Source organism: Misgurnus anguillicaudatus, chromosome 18 (assembly GCF_027580225.2).
Source record: "Misgurnus anguillicaudatus chromosome 18, ASM2758022v2, whole genome shotgun sequence".
NCBI classification, from domain to species: Eukaryota; Metazoa; Chordata; class Actinopteri; order Cypriniformes; family Cobitidae; genus Misgurnus; species Misgurnus anguillicaudatus.
In genome coordinates this window covers 34914218-34938294 of record NC_073354.2, presented here as the reverse complement: position 1 = coordinate 34938294, position 24077 = coordinate 34914218, and positions in this window count along the sequence as shown.

The window sequence follows — 24077 nt, the reverse complement described above, 5'->3', positions numbered from 1 at the left end:
TTGTCTGGTGGTGGCGCTGTGGCCGTGGAAGTATGGGATATTCTCTGGTTACCTTCACGGATAACCATTCTATTGTTGGGTGTTTCCAGATGCCAGTTCATGCTCTGACGCCCCGCTCAGCTGTTTGAGGAGAAGGAGATTGGATGTGTTTGCCTCCCTCCACCAGTAAGCCGAAAGTTAAAAGCCCCCATCTTGACCTGCATATCGCCATGTCTCCTCTTGCTGCTACGAGCACCGGTCTGTATGTTTGCTTGTAAGCTGAAGAGCCACAGCACCATGTTCTTACCTGCCTCCTTGCCGTATGTGAAGAGCTAAAGTGCTGAATCCCCCATTGTATGTCCCTCCAAGTTAATACTAGTGCACTCACTTGTGTGTCTTCTGCCACCAGCCTGTATGTTAAAGAGCTAATGCTCTGTACCGTCACCTGACTGCTCCTGAACGTTGAAGGGCTTAAGCCCTGTATGCTTGCTGTACGTCTACCTGTAAGTGAAGAGCTACGAGCCTCGTCTTGCCTGTATGTCCCCTCCAGCCACCTGAACGGCAAAGAGCTAAAGCCCTGTGTACTCATCCGCATGTCCACCTGTAAGTCGAGCCCTGTGTACTCACCTGTAAACTTCCCTGAATGCCAAAGAGCTAAAAGCCCTGTGTACTCACCTGTATACTTCCCTGAACGCCAAAGCCCTGTGTACTTCCCTGTATACTTTCCTGGACGCCCAACAGCCAAAGCCCTGCGTACTCTCTTGTATACTCACCTGTACGCCCACAAGTTAAAGCCCTGTGTACCCACCTGTATACCTGTAAGCTCAACAACCCAAAGCCCTGTGTATTCTCCTGTATACTCACCTGCACCCCCACCTGCCTGCCTAAGAATGAAGGCTCCTTGTACTTGCTCGCATATAGACCCCTTCAAGGTTTGTAAACATTGAATGACTATCGGGTGCGCGCGCAGCATGGGGTCAAAGTAACTGTTCATACCATCTAGGCTTTATAATTTAATCTAACAGGGCTGAAAAATGATGACTTACCTCAAATAAAGTGAACACTACAAACACAAGCCTCTTTGATCTTTGCATTGTTCCAATCTGCATGTTAATTACTTGCAGCCGCAGATGTTGTATTTTTTGTTTTTGAGATTCTGCATGAATCGCGAAAACTTAATGGAAGACCTGGTGCCATTTTCACCGCTCACGACGTAAGTAGGCATTTTTGGACGACACCGAATAATCAGCAACTCAATCTGCTGTAATGGCTTTTCTGACCCCGACATGCGCATTGGGAACTGCCTGTGACGTGAACCGTGAAGGGGTCTATTGACCCGCAAATCTAGGAGTTTAAGTCCTGTACCTACCTGTATGCCCACCTGTGAGTCGTACAGACCAAGTTCTGAGTACCTACCTGTACGCCCACCAGTGGGTCGAATAGACCAAGTTCCGAGTACTTACCTGTACGGCAACCTGTGAGTCGAAGAAGACCAAGTTTAGAGTACCTACCTGAACGCCCACCTGTGGGTTGAAGAGATCGAGCCCCGAGCACCTACCTGTACCTCCCATCTGTATGGCCAGGAGTTGACGCCGGGGTCCCGAGCGGCTCGCTGCACCCTCCAGCCGCAGAAGTTTTAATAGTTTATCCACCTTCCCTTTAATGTAAAATAAAGCTTTGTTATAATTTTATCTTGTCTGTCTGTCCATTGGGGCATGTTGGGAACTCCGTGGGGTGGACATAGAGGGTATTGGTGGTCCGCTCCGACCTGTGACAGGCTTGCCAATCTTCCCAATTTTGCTAAGCCATGTGAATCTCCATTTGTCTTTCACACCTTTATTGATCTCCGATACATAGGAGCCTTCCTGCATAGGCAGTGGCCTAGTGCAGTGGTTCCCAAACTTTTTCAGCGTGCGGCCCCCATTGTGTACAGTGCATTCCTTCGTGGCCCCCCCAAAAAAATTGTGACAAAAAACAGTTCTAAAACTCAACATTTTAATAAAAAAAAAATTAAATTATACAAAAAAGTAGTGCTTTTGGTTAGTAGCCTTTTTTTAGGTTTAATTACACAGAATTAATGATAAATTAATGTATTTCATAAAATGTCATAAAATTGGGGCCCCCTGGCACCATCTTGTGGCCCCCAGTTTGAAAAACACTGGCCTAGTGGTTCATGTAGGTTGTCTACAAACCGGAAGGTTGGTGGTTCAATCCCCGGCTCCACTGGACCAAGTGTAGATGTGTCCTTGAGCAAGTCACCTAACCTCAGCTGCTCCCGACGAGCTGGCTGGCGCTTTGCATGGCTGACACCGCCGTCGGTGTATGAATGTGGGAGTGAATGGGTGAATGTGAGGCTAATTGTAAAGCGCTTTGGATGGCCATAGGTCTGTTAACCCCTAGGGGTCCAAAAACGCGGGGACGCGTTTTGACGTGTTTTCTCCTTATCATAGCAGAATCAACTTAAAATACTCCATCATTAATAATCAAACGCTTACGCGTTTGACATCATTTGAAACTCTGAAGGGTCCTCTTTAATTAGTGTACATTTACAATAACAAGAGATCTTTGTGTTTTTGTCAAATAAAGAAAATAAACAGGGTGCGAATTCAGACATTTCTGTCTCCGCCAGCTGTCTCTCAAATCACGTTATAAAAATCAGTTGAAACTCCGCGAATACTCGTCACACAACCATGTGTTAAGCTAATTATAATCAAAAACAAATATTTCCTGTTTATATAATCTGCAATCGAGGGCGCGTGATTTCACGTAATGGCGGATTTCATTGTTACATGCTGTACAGTGTTGACACAGTTATTCACTTTCGTATCCTTCATGGCAACTTTGAGTAATGCTCCACTGCTGTATCTTTTAAGTGTGTGCTTTAATATTACATGCTTATTTACAAATGAGTACGCGTGGTCACGTAATGGCGGATTTCATTGTTACATGCTGTACAGTGTTGACACAGTTATTCACTTTCGTATCCTTCATGGCAACTTTGAGTAATGCTCCACTGCGGGACCTGCTGTAATATGATATTGTTTACATGCAACGCATTCCATACATTGCGCTTTTACACGCGAGATCGTTTTATTATGAGCTCCGCGTTGTTTACACGGAGACGCGAGCTCACATGGAGTCCATTTGCAATATGTGTTTTTAAAGTTCATACTCGCTTACAGAAACGCGTTTAAAACAGAAGCTAGACGATAAGGGGATGGACATCTAAAAACAGTCATATGAAAACAGCTTTTTTTATAACTAATCATTGCAGATGTTTATGTGAGATACTAATTTAGTTTATATGATAGTTATCTGAATGTAGTGCTATCATTTACCCATCAGTTATGTATGTAAGGGTATTTCTGTGGACAATTTATGCTAACAGCTGTTCATAACTCTCTTACAGGTCTGCATCCCTCTCATCAGTACAAAACTATGAAGTGGAAAAACATATTCACACTTTTTGGACATAAAGTTATATGGTAACATGAGCCACATGAAGTTTACAGCTCTGTTGTTTATTAGTTTATTATACAAGTTAAGTTTTTAAAAAGGGTTCGTTTCCAAACAAACTGAAAATTTCCTACTGACCTTCATTTCTATTTTGATTTTATTGTTAACTTCTTAATAAACCTCAAACAAACATGTATACATTTGTCCTCACATTCTTTACTGTAGTTCATTCTCACATTCCTGCCTCATTATGCAGCTCATTATGCGAGCCTTTGTTTGCTAGCTGTCAATCAATCCTTCTCGCATACGGCCACTCTAAACAAAAAGTGTCTTACAATTTCTAAATCAAAATATTGGTTTATGTGAATGATTAGGCAGGATGATTTTCCACATAATTTTAAAGAAAAAACTCTAGACTACTAGATTCTGTTTGGGAAAGTCTTGTTAAAAAATGTTTAGTATGGGTTTTGTGAACTTTTATCAATGACTTAAAATTTTTGCTTTTTTAAAAACCACGCATAAACCATTTTCTCTCAAAAATACAAACATGTACATACATGTAGCTCATATAATATTTTAGCCCAGTTTGTGCTGAACACAGTGGTATGAGACACTTGCCATTATTATGTTTTAAAGCAACTGAAAAAAGACCAAATGTAAGAGCATGTCAGAACCTCTGACAGTGTCCCAAAATGGTTGGACCCCAGAGGGTTAAAAGCACTATATAAATGCAATCCATTTACCATTAAACGTCTGTCCATGCTTAAAGTTTTGCGTGATAGTTTTAGCTTATCACATCCCATTAGCAAGGTGACTACATGTCGTCTTCATGAAAAGTGAATTTAAGAATTTTGAAATGAAAATCCATTGTGAGACAGAAAACTTTAATCCATGGTGTAATGTTAGACAGAAAATATAATTATCCTCCTGGACAGAATTATTACCAACTCACATCACCTTTCTTTCTTTCCTCCCGTGAGAAAGAAATCACTTAAACTGAGCTGCTTTTGTCTTTTCATCTCCTTTTGCCAGCTTCAGACCCCACTAGCCGTTGAGGGGTGGGCCAGTGACAAGATGCTGTGTTGCACTTTCAAAATAAAAGCATGCGAGTTAAAGATTTCTAAATCAAATATTTTTCTCCTCCGCTGTATAATTTTTGAGCCTTGAGAGTCACAGTTTGTTTTTTTGTAACTGGGGGCCTTTCTGGGCTTGACCCCTTCTGTAGTTGTAAAATGTAAAGAAAATAGAAAATTGGAGCTTAGCAAAGAAAAAGAGTTGCAGTTAACAAAGGAAAATAATCTGACAGGCCCAAAGCAACAGATATTTCTGTAATCATTGGTTACAAACATGCAAAAGGGGCAGGCACCTTAAATCTGAGAATATATAAAGAGACGTAGCTACAGCGATGAGTCCATTTGACATGTTATTTTAAAATGTAAAGGAACTGTTTAAATATTCATCCTTCTTTTGATCTTGATATTATAATTCATAAAATAATTCAGTTTACAGTTTGGTCCATACTTGAGCACTTATACGACTGACTTATTACGTATGGACATGATGTCTTTCAATGAGACTGAGCATATTCTCATGTGTTATCCTTTACATCCAGACTCTTGTCCAAGAAATCATCGTCTTACAGTTGTTAAAGTTGCAATGTACACTTTCATGTTACTTATGATCCTCATGACAGTTTTTGGGAATCTGCTGATCATCATCTCCATCTCTCACTTCAAACAGCTTCAGTCTCCAACTCATCTGATTGTTCAGTCATTGGCTGTGTGTGACTGTCTGCTGGGTTTACTGGTGATGCCCTACAGTATGGTGCGATCTGTTGAGGGCTGCTGGTTTTTTGGAGATATTATTTGTAAAGTTCATGCTAGCTTGGACACAACCTTCTGTTTTTCTTCTTTAATACATCTTAGTTTAATATCTATTGATAGATACTGTGCCATATATTACCCTCTTAAATACAGAATAAGGATCACAAACAACACTATGAATGTATTAATAACCCTTACATGGATCTGTTCATTTGTGTACAGCTTTTCTGTTGTGTTTTCAGGGGTGAGTGCTGTTGGTCTGGAAGATTTAATATTACAGATCTCTTGTTTTGGTGGCTGTGCTGTGTTTTTAAACAAAGAATGGGGACTAACTTGTTTAATCTTGTTATTTATTATTCCAGGAACTATAATGAGCTCTCTGTATATCAGCATATTTAAAGTTGTGAAAAAACACGCAAAGGTTTTGTCAGAGAAAGTGTCTGTGACCACCACAGGTGTTAACAGTCGAAACTCTGCACACAGAGAAAGAAAAGCAGCTAAAACTCTTGCTCTTGTTATGGGCGTTTTCTTTCTCTGCTGGCTGCCTTGTTTTATTGCCTCTACTGTCAACCCTTATATCAATTTTTCTGTTCCATCTGATGTTTTTGAAGCTTTAAGTTGGTTTGCATATTTTAACTCTGCTTGCAATCCTTTGATCTATGGATTTTTCTATCCTTGTTTTCAGAAGGCCTTTAAGACTCTCATATACACTTACATCTATAGCTTTAAGAATTTAGGTGGTGTGACATTTGAGTAAATATCAATTAATTAAATGCATTTTTGTAAATATTAGCATGAACTATAGATAATTTAGCATTAATTTCTGTTAAAAGATATTATATTTGAACATCATTACAAGAAATTGTTTGATCAAGGTGATCACGCATCTTCTAAAAGTAGTAATATTAATCTTAAAGGATTTAGCATGTACACATTAATAAACATTCAGTCCATGTTTATTTCAACCTTATGTTTTAAACCTGTATGCATTTTTTTTCTTTGTTGAACATGGACAAAGAGATGTTTTTATAAACCCATATAATGAAGTCAATGGAATAACACAAGGGCGAGTTAATCACAATTTTCAGTTTTGTATGATTATTACTTTATTGTCCTTTTTGATGGGGAAGAAGACCTTAGCAGCAATTGCAGAAATCAGTTTGAACTGATTGAAACACAACCTGTGTATTCTGCACTCTTTCTGAAGTTAAAATATAACATTGATTTAAATCTAGATTAACCCTTAAATGAATACATTGGGTCTTTGGTGACCCAGGACATCATCCAGTACTGTGCCCCTTATTTATGTTTAAAATTTAGACATCCACCTTCTTAGTATCTATTTATTATCAACTATTTAACATAACAGAAACACAATCATGTAAATTAGTTCTGTTTTCTAATTTATGTATTGTAAAAAGGGTCCTGGAAGACCTGAGGTATGCACTAGTGTTAATCAGAGCCGGTCCTCCCAATACACAGAATACGCAAGGTGCGTAGGGCCCCCAACCACTAGGGGGCCCCCTTGCTGTTAACTTCATCTGGAAATAAGCACATTCATTCATGCAAGCTATTACTCCTCTTAAGCACTATTCGGACAGGATTAGTTTTCCAAACGACGTTTGAGTTTCAAAGTGTCCCCCAGGACGTCTGTGATTTTATGTACCGATTCGGACGGGATTAAAATTATGCAGGCTATTCCAGAGATGGGAGTGTCTGTTTCATGCATTTGGGCGTTGCAGTAGCACGTGCTCTGGATACGCGTGTTTGTAATGTTTAATATTTTGCTTTAAATGTAAAATTATGACAGAACATGTAATTTATTAATTTAATTTTAACAAATCAAATAAAATATACTAATCCTACTAAAGTAACGTTAGCCTACGTGTTTTATATAACTGTCTGCTTATAATAAACACAAAGAAATGAAGAAATAATGATTAATAAAATTTAATATCTTTATTAATTAACATTACCATTCCGGAGTTGAACAACTTTGAACTGAGTTTCTTATAAAGTTAATGATATTACAGTGGCCAGTCTTAACAGTGTTTGATATTCAGCTCGTATTGATTAAATTATTTTCTTTTGCCGAATGCGAAAAAACATTCATATCTGAATGAATGGGACTCAGGAAATACAATACACGTGCATTAGTAAGACCTTACGGCAGATCACGTTGGCCAAAACATGAAATGAACCGCGTTTTCAAAAATATTGCGGGCAAACACAGACATTTGCATTCGGACGGGATTACATTTCTCAGAGGACCTTTTTCCGGCGAAAAACAGTAGGTAAATTGCTCTGGAATTCTTACGGAGGTCGTCAGAGAAAAACACAGACATGGCCGATTCGGACGGGATTAAAAACACAGAGGACCTCTGAGAAGCATGATTTTCTCAGAGGTCTCCTGTAAAACTAATCCCGTCCGAATAGGGCTCTAGTTACTCCCCCTGCAGTGTGATCATGACTTAGTTTTTAAGCAAATTCGAAAATCTGTTAAGTTGTTTGTTATAGTTTTTCAAAAGCTGTTTTGGTTATATTTTATCCATACGTTTTCATTTGCCTGCCTGATGTTCTGCATCTCTTAAAGAATATATTTGGCAGTAGACCTTGTTTTGTAAATACTAATGTAACAGTTTAACCCTAGACAAGATCCTTCATCGCATGCTGGTAAAAGGAGGGATCGTAGCTGCGGATTTGAATCGTATGCGCATGGAACAGGTTGTTAAGGGTGCACGCACTACTGATATGGTGGCTCTGCGGCTGAGATCGACTTACCTTTTGCGTGATCCCCCTAGTTTTTCAGAGTTACTGCGGGAAGTAAGAGAGGAAGAAGAATGGATTAAGGCTAGGGATGGAGGAAAAGCAGTCATCACTGATGCTGCGGTGCCCCAGGTTTCTTCTGTGTCTGAATTGAGCAGTTTGAAGAAAGAGGTGAGTGAACTTTCCACACAGGTGAGCAAGCTGTTAAAGGCAGTGTCAGAGAAATCAGAAATTGGACCCTCTATCCGAGTATCTGGACCCGGGTGTAATGTGGCTGATGCTAGAACCGTTGAAGCTCCCAAAACGAGAAGTCAGTCTACTGTGTTGAGGGCTGGAATATTCTGTTATAAATGTGGTGAAGACGGCCACACAAAGAGAGAGTGTCAGGGTAGCGAGAACCTGAGAAAAGTAAATCAGAAGCTGATTAGTCAGAGTAGATTGTCGGGAAACTTCTAGGGAGCCCTGTGGAGGAACGACACAAGGCTCCTTTTAAACAATGTTCCAATTCCTACTCTGGCCAAACAGTTTCGAGTCCCACAAACATCCCTTCTGGTCTCATTGGACCAACATCTGAGGTACCTGTTCAGATTGAAGGGGTGTATGCTAAAGCCTTACTTGATAGTGGGTCTCAGGTCACCATCCTGTATCGAAGTTTCTATGATGCATATTTAAGACATTTGCCAATACAGCCTCTGGAAAACCTTGAAATATGGGGTTTGAGCTCACATCAGTACCCTTATGATGGTTATCTGCCCCTTAGTTTGGAGTTCACTGAAAATGTGGTAGGCATACCTCAAACTGTTGAGACTCTCGCACTGGTTTGTCCGGATCCTCAGCAGGAGACTAAAGTAGGCATTTTGGTGGGCACAAATACTAATCTTGTGAGAGGTTTGTTTGAAACGTGCCGACAGAAATTAGGTGACAGGTTTTTATATACTCTATCTATACATCCTGTAGTTAGGGAAGTTTATGAAAACCTTGAAAAGGTGCAGAGCTCATGTGATGATAGTGACAGGAGAGGTACGGTTTGGTTCACTCATCGTAAACCAATTGCTTTGAGGCCTGGAGAGTCCTGTCAGATTCACGGTTAGCCTTAGTTCTTGGTAAAACCTAAGCAGAATTGAGCAAAGACCAGACAGGGACTTGTTAGGTTTTAGACATTTGGAAGATCTTAAAAAAAGAGAAAATTAAAAAATAGGCCTGAAGAAATAGACATATAAAAAAGGTTTCTCTTTTAGAAGAGAACCTTTAAATTGTTCAATTCATTTAACTATTTTGAAAAAATATTTTTATTTTAATTAGCTTACCACAACCTATAAACAGATTTTTAAGCAACACAGTTTTTTGATTTACATGACACTTTACGCAATGTCTTGATCCAGTTTCTCAGCATACCTGTAAATCACTCGAATGAAAAGAGGGCTTCTACGGCCTTTCAGTACATTCTCTAACAGCACAACCAAAAATAGTATGATGCGCATTCCATCCACTTAAAAGTGTGCGTAGTTAAACAAATCTCGCTATTAGCACTGCCATAGGTGCCCCTAGCAGAGCATGTAGGTCACAAAGCTTGGTTCTGCAGCAGAATTGAACAAAAAGGAGAGACACCTCTCCAGTCCAGTGTGTGCTGCGGCCCTGCTGCTGATCATTCATAGAGCAATATATGCTGTTTGGGCCACAGACACGAGTATAATTCTCTGTTCGTAGCTGATACCCAAGCTATAACAGCAGGACCTTCATATGTTTGATGCCACGTGAAACGCGCGGCAAACTTTGCTGCGCCCAAGGCTGGAGACTCAAGTGGTAGAGGAGAGTATGTGCTATGTCAGGCCCGCAGCCCCGCACCCATGCTTAGTTGCCGAAATGTGAGAATCAGCCAAGCGAAATACACAAGGTAGATGCTAAAGAAATGACATCCATACAAGTGTGGCAAATGGCCATGGCACAGTGCTTGTACAAGCAAAGGCCTTATTAAAAGGTTTGCACATGTATGATGGGAGGCTGTCTGAAGAAACTATGTATGTTCATGTAATTTTCATGGCCACAGTGCGTTAAATTACAAGGCAGATGCCAGGGTGGGATATCTAATAAAGGAAGGGGAGCGGGCGAAACGCGTTAAGATTGTACAAGACTGACATATATGAGAGGGTCCAGTTTATTGTGTGGATATGTAAATGTATTGTGTACACTGTGGCGTATTTCGCACTGCGTTGGTGGGGAAAGGACACTAGGCACGTTACAAGTACGACTATCTATGGCGACACTTCAGTATTACTTTAAAGAGAAAGAATCTGAGTATTTGCCGTGTTGATATGCTACATAGTGGCGGAAGTCAAGCCCCTACCCCATCATAGTCGGCATGCATTGGCCAGTACAATAGCATTATCATCAGCTATTGTTTCTGTGTTCAATGCTCATCGAAATTAACCCTCTGAGGTCCGACCATGTTGGGACACTGGCAGAGGTTCTGACATGCTCTTACATTTGGTCTTTGTTCAGTTGCTTTAATAATGGCAAGTGTCTCATAAGACTTCGTTAAGCACAAACTGGGCTACAATATTATATGAGCTACATGTATGTTATTCATTCACATAAAACAATGCATTGATTTAGAAATTGTAAGATACTTTCTGTTTAGATGTGCCAAATGTGAGAAGGATTGATCGAAAGCTGAGGAAACAATAGACTCAAATAATGAGCTGCATCATGAGCCTTTAGGGAGAAATGTGAGAGGGAACTACAGTAAAGAATGTAAGGTAAAAATAAATGTATGCATGTTTGTTTGTGGTTTATTAGGAAGTTAACAACATAATCAAAATATAAATGAAGAGAGGGATGCAGACCTGTAAGAGAGTTATACAGCTGTTAACATACATTTTCCACAGAAATACCACATGAGCTTACATACATAACTGATGGGTAAATATCACTAATAGCACGACATTCATATAAACTATCATGTATTGCAGTGATTAGATATATAAAAAGCTGTTTTCACATGACTGTTTTTAGATGCCCATTGTCTGATTTTCTAGCTTCTGTTTTTAACAATGTTTTAAGGCGTTTCTGTAAGCGCGTATGAACTTTAAAAACACATCGCATCGCATCGCATATGTGCGTGAGTAATGTTACTCGCGTCTCTGTGTAAACAACCCGGCGCTCTACTACTGCCCTAGGCATGTACGTGGCTCGACTGGCTGTAGTTGTAAAATGTAAATAAATAAAAAAAAAATAGAAAATTGGAGCTTGGCAAAGAAAAAGAGGTGCAGTTAACAAAGGAAAATAATCTGACAGGCCCAAAGCAGCAGATATTTCTGTAATCATTGGTTACAAACATGCAAAAGGGGCAGGCACCTTAAATCTGAAAATATATAAAGAGACATAGCTACAGCAATGAGTCCATTTAAGGTGTTATTTTAAAATGTAAAGGAACTGTTTATATATTCATCCTTCTTTTATTATTGATCATATTATAATTTATAAAAAAAATCAGTTTACAGTTTGGTTCAAACTTGAGTACTTTTACAACTGACGTATTATATTTTGGACGTGATGTCTTTCAATGAGACTGAGAATATTCTCCTTTGTTATCCTTTACATCCAGACTCTTGTCCTAGAGCTCAGCGTCTCACTGGAGTTAAAGTGACAATGTACGCTGTAATATTACTCATGATCCTCATGACAGTTTTTGGGAATCTGTTGATCATCATCACCATCTCTCACTTCAAACAGCTTCAGTCTCCAACTCATCTGATCGTTCAGTCATTGGCTGTGTGTGACTGTCTGCTGGGTTTACTGGTGATGCCCTACAGTATGGTGCGATCTGTCGAGGGCTGCTGGTTTTTAAGAGATGTTATTTGTAAAGTTCATACTAGTTTGGACATGACCCTCTGTACTTCTTCTTTGTTACATCTTAGTTTAATATCTATTGATAGATACTGGGCCATCTGTGACCCTCTGAGATACAGAATGAGGGTCACAAACTATACTATGACTGTAACTATAACCTTTACATGGATCTTTTCATTTGTGTACTTCTTTTCTGTAGTGTTTTCAGGGGTGACTGCTGTTGGTCTGGAAGATTTAATATTACAGATGTCTTGTTTTGGTGGCTGTGTTTTCTTTTTAAACAAAGAATGGGGACTAACTTGTTTAATCTTGGCATTTATTATTCCAGGAACTATAATGAGCTCTCTGTATATCAGCATATTTAAAGTTGTGAAAAAACACGCAAAGGTTATGTCAGTGAAAGTGTCTGTGACCACCACAGGTGTTAACAGTCAAAGCTCTGCACACAGAGAAAGAAAAGCAGCTAAAACTCTGGCTCTTGTTATGGGCGTTTTCTTTATCTGCTGGCTGCCTGGTTTTACTGCCTCTACTCTCAGCCCTTATATCAATTTTTCTGTTCCAGCTGATGTTTTTGAAGCTTTAATTTGGTTTGCATATTTTAACTCGGCTTATAATCCTTTGATATATGGATTTTTTTATCCTTGTTTTCAGAAGGCCTTTAAGACTCTCATATACGCTTACATCTATGGCTGTAAGGATTTAGATGGTGTGACATTTGAGTAAATATCAGTGTGTATTAAATTAATTTTTGTAAATATTTGCATGTACTAAATATACTTATGAATAAATAATGTGGCAGTAATTACTTTTACTGTTAATCCTAAAGGATTTAGCATGTACACATTAATAAACATTCTGTCTATGTTTATTCCAACCTTATGTTTTAAACCTGTATGCATTTCTTTTATTTGTTGAACATGAACAAAGAGATGTTTTTATAAACCCATATAATAAAGTCAATGGAATGACACAAGGGCGAGTAAATCACAGTTTTCAGTTTTGTATGAACATTCATTTATTGTCCTTTTTGTTAGAGAAGACCATAGCAGCTATTGCAGAAATCAGTTTGAACTGTGTTCAGAAGAATCTATTTCAAACTTAATAAAACACAATCTGTATACTCTGCACTTTTACTGAAGTGAAAATATAACATTGATTTAAATCTACACTGGAAAAAATGATTCATTAAATTTAATCAATTTTTTAAGGTAAGTGGTTGCAATCAATTAATTTAAGCTACATTTAAACAGAAGTTGTGTTTTATTTTACTTTACTAATCTTTTTTGTTTAAATGTAGCTTAAATAAATTGATTGCAACCACTTACCTTAAAAAAAGGATTAAATTCAAAGAGTCATTTTTTCAGTGTAGATTAACCCTTAAATTAATACATCGGGTCTTTGGTGACCCAGGGCATCATCCAGTACCGTGCCCCTTATTTATGTTTAAAATTTAGACATCCACCTTCTTATTATCTATTTATTATCCACTATTTAACATAACAGAAACACACTCATGTAAATTAGTTCTGTTTTCTAATTAATTTATTGTAAAAAGTTTACAGGATCCTAAAAGACCTGAGATATGCACTTGTGTTAGTCAGAGCCGGTCCTCCCAATATGCAGAGTATGCAAGGTGCGTAGGGCCCCCAACCCCGAGTAGTCGTGGCTGCCTAACACTTAACACTTTTCCCTGCCGGGAGAGACAATAGGGCTCATTTAAACCTCATTTAGCTAAGTCATAGCCCCTGTAAAGCCGTTTTGAGATACAACTGTTCTAGCATCATATGTAGTATTTTGTGACAGAAGTCCCGATGACAACATGCCAAAATAAACCGGACTTTTTAACTCTTTCCCCGTCATTGACGAGTTATCTCGTCAATCTGCAATACCGCTATTATCCACCAATTGAATATTCCGCAACTTATAAAACCCGGAAGTATTGCCCTAGGGCAAACAGCTGTATGTTTTAAAGATCGCCGCTCTGCATCTGATCTCTATCAAAAGTCCTGCAGTATGGTGTGATCTGTCGAGGGCTGCTAATTTTTTTTTGGAGATGTTGTTTGTAAAGTGCATGCTAGTTTGGACATGACTCTCTGTTTTTCTTCTTTAATACATCTTAGTTTGATAAATATATTGATAGAAAGGCTAGCATAGCCAGGTAAGCAAACGACAGGTCATTCAAGGCAGATACTACATTGAATTCAGTAACAGTCATCTTGAGCCAGGCAGAGAGTTCATAGTGTTCATGATTGGTCATCATGGAACAGGCAGAGAGTTTAGGGTTGGCCATCTTGGGCAGGACAGTGAGTTCATAGTCGTCCATCTTAAGCAGGACAGAGAGTTCATAATCGGCCATCCTGGGCAGAACAGAGAGTTCAGAGTCTTATACAGGGCAAAGAGTTTATGGGAGTCACGCACAGCCATCTTGGCAAAGGTAGAGAGTCTATCAAGCTTGGAAGTGACCAAATTTGCTAACCTACAGGACACAAGGAACTCAGGAGTGACCATCTCAGCCTCTACAGGAAACTCAGGAAACTTAGGCTGAGCAGACTTGATCGAGACGAGAAGCTCAGGGGACTCAGAGTAACAGACTAACCCTTTACCAGAAATAGGAAGCACAGAGGACTCACGTGACTCTGGTGACACTGGCGATTCACATGACTCAGTTTTATGGGCTTGAGAATCATCACATGAAATAGATGAACAGAAAACTGATCACGTACACCACAGGGCCATAACAAATACAGGGAGCATAGAATTCAAAAGACATACCTCCGGTGCCATCCTAAGAATAGGTGCAGGTATGATGATGACCTTCTGAAGAGCAGGTGTGGTTGTGGTGATAAACAACCGGTGCAGATCTTAGCCATCTCAAAAACATAAGCAGACATGGGCGGCGTCTGAAACCGCATACTGTACATTAGGTACTGAATGATCCCTGTCTAGAATTGATGTATTCTTGAGTCTATAAGGTAACAATGATATAACAAGATAACTTTTGTTTGAAATGGGTTTGGCTAAAAGAAAATATCGTTTTTTTCTATACTACTACTAGGTCATTATACTTAATGGGTTAAATAGAATTGCCTTACTAAAAAGAGATTAAAATACAATTTCACTGACTAAAACTAGACTATGTCATCAGTTTTCATCGACTAAAACTAGACAAAAATAGTCATGGATAAGTCTGACTAAAATAACACTAAAATGCCCAGACTTTTAGTTGACTAAAACTTGACTAGACTAGAAAGAGTATGAACGTGACCAAAACTAATAAAAACTAAAATGATAGCTTGACACAAAAGACTACACTAAAACTAAAATTAAAAGAGGCTGCCAAAAACAACACTACCTGGTAGTATGAATGAGATTCGCACATACTACATCCGCCATTTTGCTACATCACGTGACATATGTCGTCATCACGTCATGTCATTCCAGAGCGAATACAGCCTAATATGACGCTGCGCTGTCTTCTTTGTTGGATAACTCCTCCTCTCCCGGGGCATTATGGGATAGGGAAGTGTCCATCGTATGCACACTGCAAAATCTAACCGAAAGTAGTAGGTCATTCGGGTACTATTTGCTTAAGGTTTTTCGAATACTATGGTTTCGGACATACTACTCGCCCCGCCTACTGCTTCTCGCTTACTATATAGTATGGAAGTAGGCGGTTTCGGACGCAGCAATGGTGACAGCCATCTTAGGAACAGATAAGTGGCGGCCATCTCTCAGACAGACACAGGCATGGCGGCAGCCATATTGGGAACAGGCCAGGCATGCCTTGATCTGGCTTTGACAAAACAGACATGGCTTGAGCTGGTTGTGGTATGGTAGGTTCTATATGTACAATCTCTGGTTGGAAAAACCTGGCATTTAAGGGTATAGCAGCATGCAAAACTGCACCCACAAAATGAGCCAACAAACAGTGACAGTCCAGAGGTACTTTTTTTCCGTAATGTAGGGTTAAGTCCTAAACATTACCACATCCGTAGGCATCGTTCCAGGCAATCAGCCTGTGATGCTAAATTCCAAAACTTAAACGTAAACTCTTGTATAGTATCTTCACCTTGGCGTAGTGTGTGAGAAACCACTGGGTCCATGGCTGTTGAAACTTCCGCTGGATTAAGGCTAGGTGAAGTATTCTGTAACGTGCGGAGATTGTTGTAGAATCCAAAAGCAGAAGTTTATTGATACAGCCAGGCAAACAAGACAAAAGAGTAACATGCAAACAATGGCCGTTCCCTATCAAAAGCTTTACTCGATGCTGCGCTGCTAAGCGCTATGGGGAAACGTCTTTATCGTTGACCAGCTGAATATAGTGTGCAAACACGTCAATGAAATTGACCCGGAGGTATATAGCCTCGGTTGATGACGACATCACAGCGCACCCGATGCGAGGCTATAAAATAGATGAGCAACAGCTGTGTCATCAGGTCTTTTTATTTTCAGACCACTACTGAATGAGTGTGTGCTACACTGAAATGCAAATCTCTCTCTTACCTTTTGAACTTCACTTGAGATCTTTGTTAGGAGTTAGATTCCAACAAGATAGAGTGCAGACTTTCTCTCTTTCCGATTTTAAAGGAGTTTAAGTTAAAAGGAAAATATGAGTAAGAAGAGTCACGAGCAGTCTAAGTCGTGTTTGTTTTCGCTTTATGGCGAAGGACGACACACACACTTAACTGTTTTGTGTGTTTGGGGGAGGAGCATGCGGTCATGGCTTTGTACAGTCTGATGAGTGCGAGCATTGTGAATCATTCACAATATAAATGATTCGTGCTCGCCGTGATTATTTCTGACCGCAACCTCAAATTAAGTTATATTTCTTCGCGTGATTCCGAAGCGCACTCCGGTGTTTCTTCGGGTTATGTGGGGGTAATTATAATAATGACGTTGATGATATCTCTCTCGGTTCTGCGGAGTTTCATAAACCAGCCTCCGAGCATTTCTCGCGCGATGAAAGTCGGTCGAGGAGCTTCTCGAGGTGGTAACACGCGCCAGGTTGCAAATTGATTGGCCTCGCGAGCCAGGCCAGAGAACCCCAAACAAAGCAAACTAGCGGATAGGTTTCTATAGTGACAAAGGGAGAGGACGAAACATGAGCCTCTCTCTTTCTTTGAGGATCTCCATGGTGAATTAAATAAATCACGGGAAAGACCATACTCATTGCGTGCTTCATGCCCACGGCGTCAATTTACGACTATCGTGGGTACGAAGACGCGCGGATATACCGAAATGCCACAGGTGGAAGAGACGCACGCGAGTTATCTCTCGCCTGGCTCGGCATCCTCATTAAAGAAGCCTACCCTGCCCACAAAACCGTGTAAAATAACTTCAGCTCTCGTGGGCAAGGCTTATCAAGCCGCAGGTCAGGCTGGTGCTGCGCTGCATACTATGGCAATATTACAGGCATACCAGGCTGATCTGTTAAAGGATTTGAGTGCAGGCGAGACGATGGACAAAGAGACATTTGACGAGTTGCGTATGACTACAGATCTGTCTCTTCGTGACATTAAATAAACGACTCGCGCTATTGGCCGTACTATGTCTGCTCTGGTAAACACAGAGAGGCATTTATGGCTAAATCTGTCAGGCATAAATGAGAAGGATAAAACTTTTCTTTTAAATGCCCCTGTTTCCCCATTGGGTTTATTTGGTGACACGGTTGACTCCGTTGTCACGAAATTCACTGAAGTTAAAAGCATGAGGGAATATTCTACTCTTTACAGTAGGGCTCGCCGGCGGGCGGGGCATATCATGTTACATCAGATCGCTCCGTCCCGTTGCCTTTACGAAGCCTCTCCACCTCCGCCGCCTCTGGGCTTGCGGGGGGGGATGGGGTTTCCAGCATATTGTTAATGGCCCTCTGTCTTCAATTTTAAAGGCCCCCCTTGCTGGTTTTTTATCATTCCCATAAGAGGAAATAATAAAATTAATACCATTATCAGAGAGTCTGGCAGCGTGGAAACTCCTGCCAGCCGTTTCTGCTTGGGTAATAAGCACAGTACACTTAGGATACATAATCCAATTTATTCGTCGTCCTCCGCACTTCAATGGCGTGATATTCACTTCCGTGAGACCGGAACGAACGCACGTACTGTTGCAAGAAATACAAACTCTACTGATGAAAGGGGCCATAGAACATGTTCCCCTTCCAGAGAGAAGGTCAGGCTTTTACAGCAGATACTTCCTGGTTCTTACAGTCTGCCTAGCTCACACACAAAATGTATGGATGCAGCACTGGCTCCATTGAGACTCCGGGGCATCCGCATTTTAAATTAAATGGATGATTGGCTAATACTAGCAAAATCCTGATAGGTGGCGCTCCAACACAAAAACATTGTGTTAGCACATCTACTTTTTCTAGGGTTGAGACTCAACGCCAAGAAAAGCGTTCTTTCTCATGCCCAGAGAATGACTTATTTAGGGATAGTCTGGGATTCGATTACGATGCGGGCACATTTGTCTCCCGCATGAATCGAGGCCATTCAGCATACCCTGAGCAGAGTCAGGCTAGGCCAGGATCTCACTGTGAAATAATATCAGAGGATATTAGGGTTTATGGCATCAGCATCCACGGTGATTCCTTTGGGGCTGTTGCATATGACGTTGTTTCAGTTGTGACTCAGAGCCGGAGGGTTTCATCCAAGGGCCAACCCTCAAAGGCTGATTAAAGTGACGCGCCACGGGCTTCATACACTAACTATGTGGATAAGACCCCGGTTTGTTGCCTTGGGTCCCACGCTATGAGCGACTTGTCATCGCAAACTGCTAATGACAGACGCCTCCCTGACGGGCTGGGGTGCGACCTTAGATGGTCGTCCAGCTCAAGGGAAATGGGAGGGTCATCAGCTTGGTTGGCACGTCAATTGCCTAGAGCTGACGGCTGTATTTCTGGCCCTGAAATATTTTCTCCGCCAAATGAGAAGCTGTCATGTCCTAGTGCGGGTGAACAGCACAGCGACAGTCTCATACTTAAGTCACCAGGGAGGTCGGCGCTCGCGCAATCTGAACAAGATAGCGAGGCAGATTTTTCTCTGGGCTCAGGACAAGTTCCTGTCACTCAGAACAGTGTACATCCCAGAAAACCTATATGTAGGAGCAGATTTACTGTCCAGGCAGACATTATCGACTGGGGATTGGAAACCCCACCCAGACATAGTGTCTCAGATATGGACCTGATTTTACAGAGAGAAAGTGGACCTCTTGGCCTCTTTTCAGATAGCGCAATGTCTCCTTTACTTCTCTCTGAGTTCCCCAGCCCCCCTGGGTCTGGATGCAATGGCGCACACATGGCCGGACAAACGCCTTTATGCGTTTCCTCCAGTGGCGCTGCTCCCGCAGGTTCTAGCCAGAGTTCGCCAGCAAGGCTCTTGCCTCTTTCTGATAGCACCGCGTTGGCTGAACAGAGTATGGTTTTTTAGAGATAATATCTCTCCTCAACGGCTCGCCATGGGCAAGTCCGGAGAGGAGGGGCGTTCTGTCTCATATGATAATGCATCTCAGGCCCGACCTGTGGAATCTCCATGTTTGGCTCCTAAGGGTACCAACTGAGGGACACAGGTTTGTCGCATGATGTTACTGACACTATTTTGAGTGCTAGGGCTCCTTCCGCTAGAAAGAATTATGCCTTTAAATAGGGTGTCTTTGAAGCATGGTGCATGACACATAATGCAGATCCTGTTAACTGCCAGTTTGCTACAGTTCTGAGTTTTCTGCAGGAAAGCTGTCAGCAGCTTATGCCCATCCACTCTCAGGTTTTATGTGGCCACTTTTTCGGCTTGCCACGCTTTGGTGGACGGGGCGCCGCTCGGGAGGCATCCAACGATTGAGGCCTACAGCAAGAACTAAGATTCCTTCGTGGGACCTAGCTATAGTCCTTGAGGGTCTGGTTCAGACCTCCTTTTGAACCTCTAGAGTCAGCGTCTGATAGAATTCTGACACTGAGGATGGTTGTTCTAATGGCGATAACTTCTTTAAAAAGAATTGGGGATATGCAGGCTCTGGCGATCTCGCCATCCTGTCTAGATTTTGCCCCAGGAATGGTGAAGTTGATTTTACATCCTTATCTTGATTACCTGCGTAAGGTTCCCTTTTCGACTGCACATCCGGTCATTCTTGAGACTTTCTGCCCTCCGCCGTTCACCACGCCGGAGCAGGAGTTATACCACAGATTGTGTCCAGTCCGTGCTCTTCAGACTTATGTCCACCGCACTAGCCAGTGGCGTAAGTCAGAGCAGTTGTTTGTCTGTTTTGGGGGCCGCAACAGAGGGTGCTCTTGCCTTTGAGGCGCGCTGTCAAGTCTCGCCAGCAGGTCTGAGAGCTCACTCCACCAGGGGAGTAGCCTCTTCTACTGCTTTAGTAAAAGGGGCCTCCTTGCAGAGCGTTTGTGATGCGGCAGGCTGGTCCTCTCCGCATACATTCATAAGATTTTATAGCTTGGATGCTCATGTCACTCCAGGATCTCCTGTCCTCGAGTCAACATCTCAAGCTGATGTCTATGCCATTTGTCCATAAAAGGGGTATCCCCCACTGCTACTTTTAGTAAGGGGTGCCTCCTTACAGAGCGTTTGTGATGCGGCGGGCTGGTCCTCTCCGCATGCATTCATAAGATTTTATAGCTTGGATGCTCATGTCACTCCAGGGTCTCATGTCCTCGAGTCAACATCTCAAGCTGCTGTCTAAACCATTTTTCCATAAAGCGGTATTCCCCACTGCTATTTATTAGGAAGGGGTGCCTTCTTATAGATGTTTGTGAGGCGGCAGGAGCATCCTTTCCGCACACATCCACTATTTCTAGCTTGGTTGTTTATGTCTGAGATTTCTTTGCGGTCCTTGTGCACACACTTACACATCCGTAAGGGGTCCAGACATCTCCAAGCACGGCAGCGTGGGTATTGTCGTTCCCCATAGCGCTTAGCAGCGCAGCATCGAGTAAAGCTTTTGATAGGGAACGGAGGGGTTACTTGAGTGTAACCTTGTTCCCTGAAAAAACAGAATGAAATGCTGCGCTGTCTTGCCGTACAGTAGATTTCCCAGGACTGGTCTTCAAACAAAAGATCTGATGACACAGCTGTTGCTCATCTATTTTATAGCCTCGCATCGGGTGCGCTGTGATGTCGTCATCAACCGAAGCTATATACCTCCGGGTCAATTTCATTGACGTGTTTGCACACTATATTCAGCTGGTCAACGATAAAGACGTTTCCCCATAGCGCTTAGCAGCGCAGCATCTCGTTCCGCTTTTTCAGGGAACAAGGTTACACTCAAGTAACCCCTCCGTTTCTCAATGTCAAGGAAGGATCCTTGGAAGCCAGAATTTCGAGGATGCTACATCATCGACGTCCGTTGAAGGACTGCTCCAATGTCGAGGATCCTGAGAATTTCAGCGAAGGACTGAATCATTCGTCGAGAAATATCCCATATACAGGAAAGGATGCATATGTGTATTGTAGCGAATTTCAGCGGGAGGAGGGAAATAACGTTATTTGAAACACTATGAACCTCCGACCGAAACACTACGGGGATTCCCAAGGGAATCTTAGATTTTAGCTCAAAAGGGAATATAATTAACTGTAATTAATTATACAAGTTTATCAGGTTTTACCTGGCGTAGCAGAATTAATAATAACAATTAATTAATATGTTCGTCCACCGAAGACATATATCCATAATCGTATATTAACGTCTAAGAATTGTTAATTTCATGGCCTTTAAAATTAACCTTCTCACTGATATACAGTGCTACTCGCAGCGTGTAGCTGGATCAAAGGCAGAAATAGTGACTTTAATTTCATGAGCATTGAACACAGAAACAATTCAATTGTGAAAATGCAAACCGGTTTATTAACTATAAAATGAAGTACACATAACGACTAACTAAACATACACACATACAATAACATAAAACATAGATGAGAAAGAAAAGATTGAAAATAACTAGAGAGAGTGAAAGATTGGCAATAGCACTATTGCTTAACATCTGCACAAACCATCGGATAATCTCTAAGGATCGCCTTAATTTTCATAAGGGGTAAAGCTTGAACATCAGCGAGTTAAACGAGTTTATACTTGCGTTTGGCTCTTTGTGATGCGGTGCGAAGTTTCTTATGCTCGCGGTGCGAGCAAGGAGAGAGAGAGAGAATCCAGGTGTGTTCGTTTAAGATGGAAGTCCGTTAAGTTGTTTCGTAGGGCGGATTGGTCCGCGGGGTTTTCCGAACTCTAGCGCAAAGCCAGGAAAGACTGTCCTGAAGAGACAGGGCTCAGAGAAAAGATGATGAGTCCGAGGGACTCTGGGTGAGTCTCAGCGAGTTTCCAAACTGCGCTGACGGGTTACCTGGGTAACCGGGCGACTGGGCGCTCATGAGTGAACTAAGCCACTGACTGAGATACTGAGCGAATCGTTCGAATTGAGCTATTGAGCGATGATCAAATGAGCAATGAGCAAAGGTGGCTTGGGCGATAGGCCGTTTTGACCTTTCACACGCCCAGCCCATTTTGGGTGTATGGCCAATGTGTGAAGTGTTCGATCGCGCGGGGAAACAAGCCTTTGTTCTTTCAGACATCACATTTGCGTTTTTGCATAATGATAAAAGTTTGTTTCCATAACTCTTCAAATCGATATTAAATGACATTGATGCGGCTTATGGTAATATGATAAATAGAAATGATTGGGAAATAAAGAGTAGATTAATTTGATACTAGACAAGACATGGGTTTAAGATCACATTGAATAATAATTTCATACCTAAGATATGAACCATGCTACAGTGAACAAAATCAAACTAAAGTGTTAACACACAGTTACATCACACATACATGATCATGCAGTAAAGGGATATAACATATATATACATTTAAACAGCTCATTGTGATCTTCAAATGTGGTTTCATCACAGACATATCGTCTGTGCACCCTGCTGTGTCTCTGGCAATGGTCAGAATGGTGGAGTTCCTTTGAACCTCCTTTGAAGACTGCATTTGTTTTAATTGTTGCCCATTTTACACCCCTGATAGGTGGTAGATATCTGGGTGATTGTGTTATCAGGACACAGGGTTATCTAAAGTCACAATTTTAGGGCTGTTTACGATCCAGATGCCAAATGGCCTCAATCTGACTCCGAGCCATTTGCTACATATCCCCCCTTCATGGCCACCAGGGTCTTGAGAGACTTTGGTGGGCGATGATTCAATAGGCGATGGTTGGACAGGTCATTTGGTCTGGATGGCAGGTGTATCTTAATTTTCTGCAGCGCTTCGGCGTGCAGACAGAGGGGTGATTTCAATGAGGTTGGGCTCTTGCTTGGCTTGTGTGTCTTGCTTCCCATGGTTCCGCTTGAAGGCTCGAGGGAGGGCAGCTGTGCACTTGTTCACTGTTTCCTGCATCCCGCTGACTCTTCGGTACAGGATGAAAGTGAGGCCAAGAGTAAGGGCGTATCCTACTCCTGTGGAGAGGCACAGTACCGTGTCAGCGGCGGTCCAGGTTCGGAAAACAGGGAGGCTGTGCATAGCTGGCATGCGAGCAAGTGCTTGGAGGGCAGTGTCGATGGGCGTGACATCAATTTGTTGGGTCCCCCCTTCTGCAATCCTCATCTCCAATTCAGGGTCTAAAGTGAAGTTGTGGTCCCTGAAGAAAGTTGAAGATCCCAGTTCGGTGTGGTACTCCTCACTGGGAAGGTGATAGAGTGCGAGTTCATCGATGTGAAGAATCGCACCTTTTGGAACTTGGATCCACATCGTCTGGTTTGGTAGACTGATGCGGGTGGCTGTGTCGTGTTGGTCGTAGGTCAAAGTGGCCGTGCTGGCTGGGGTGTTGACCAGCCATCGGTCACCTACGATCTCAGCTTGGGTGTTAGTGACCTCGGCTCGTGGTTTAGCTGAGGCAGGACAACGAGAGTCAATCTTCATGGGCCGCAGCCCACAGATGCCGTCAGTGTTGGTCCCAAGGAAAGGTTTGCTGGGGCAGAGATAATGAATGTCTTTAGTGAGGCTGCACATGCGCAGGTTTTGTGCAAGGTACAGCTGTTCATTGCTGTCATGGTAAGCCACAACAGTGGGGGTGCATATTCTGATGTGAGTGTTTCCCTGCCAGAAGCCAACATTGACAATGTCTTTGAGTCTGTAGATGTTGTGTGACTCGATGATTGGCAGGTTTATCAGAAAAGCAAGTTCGTCTTGTTCAGGGGCTATGCTTAGTGAGAT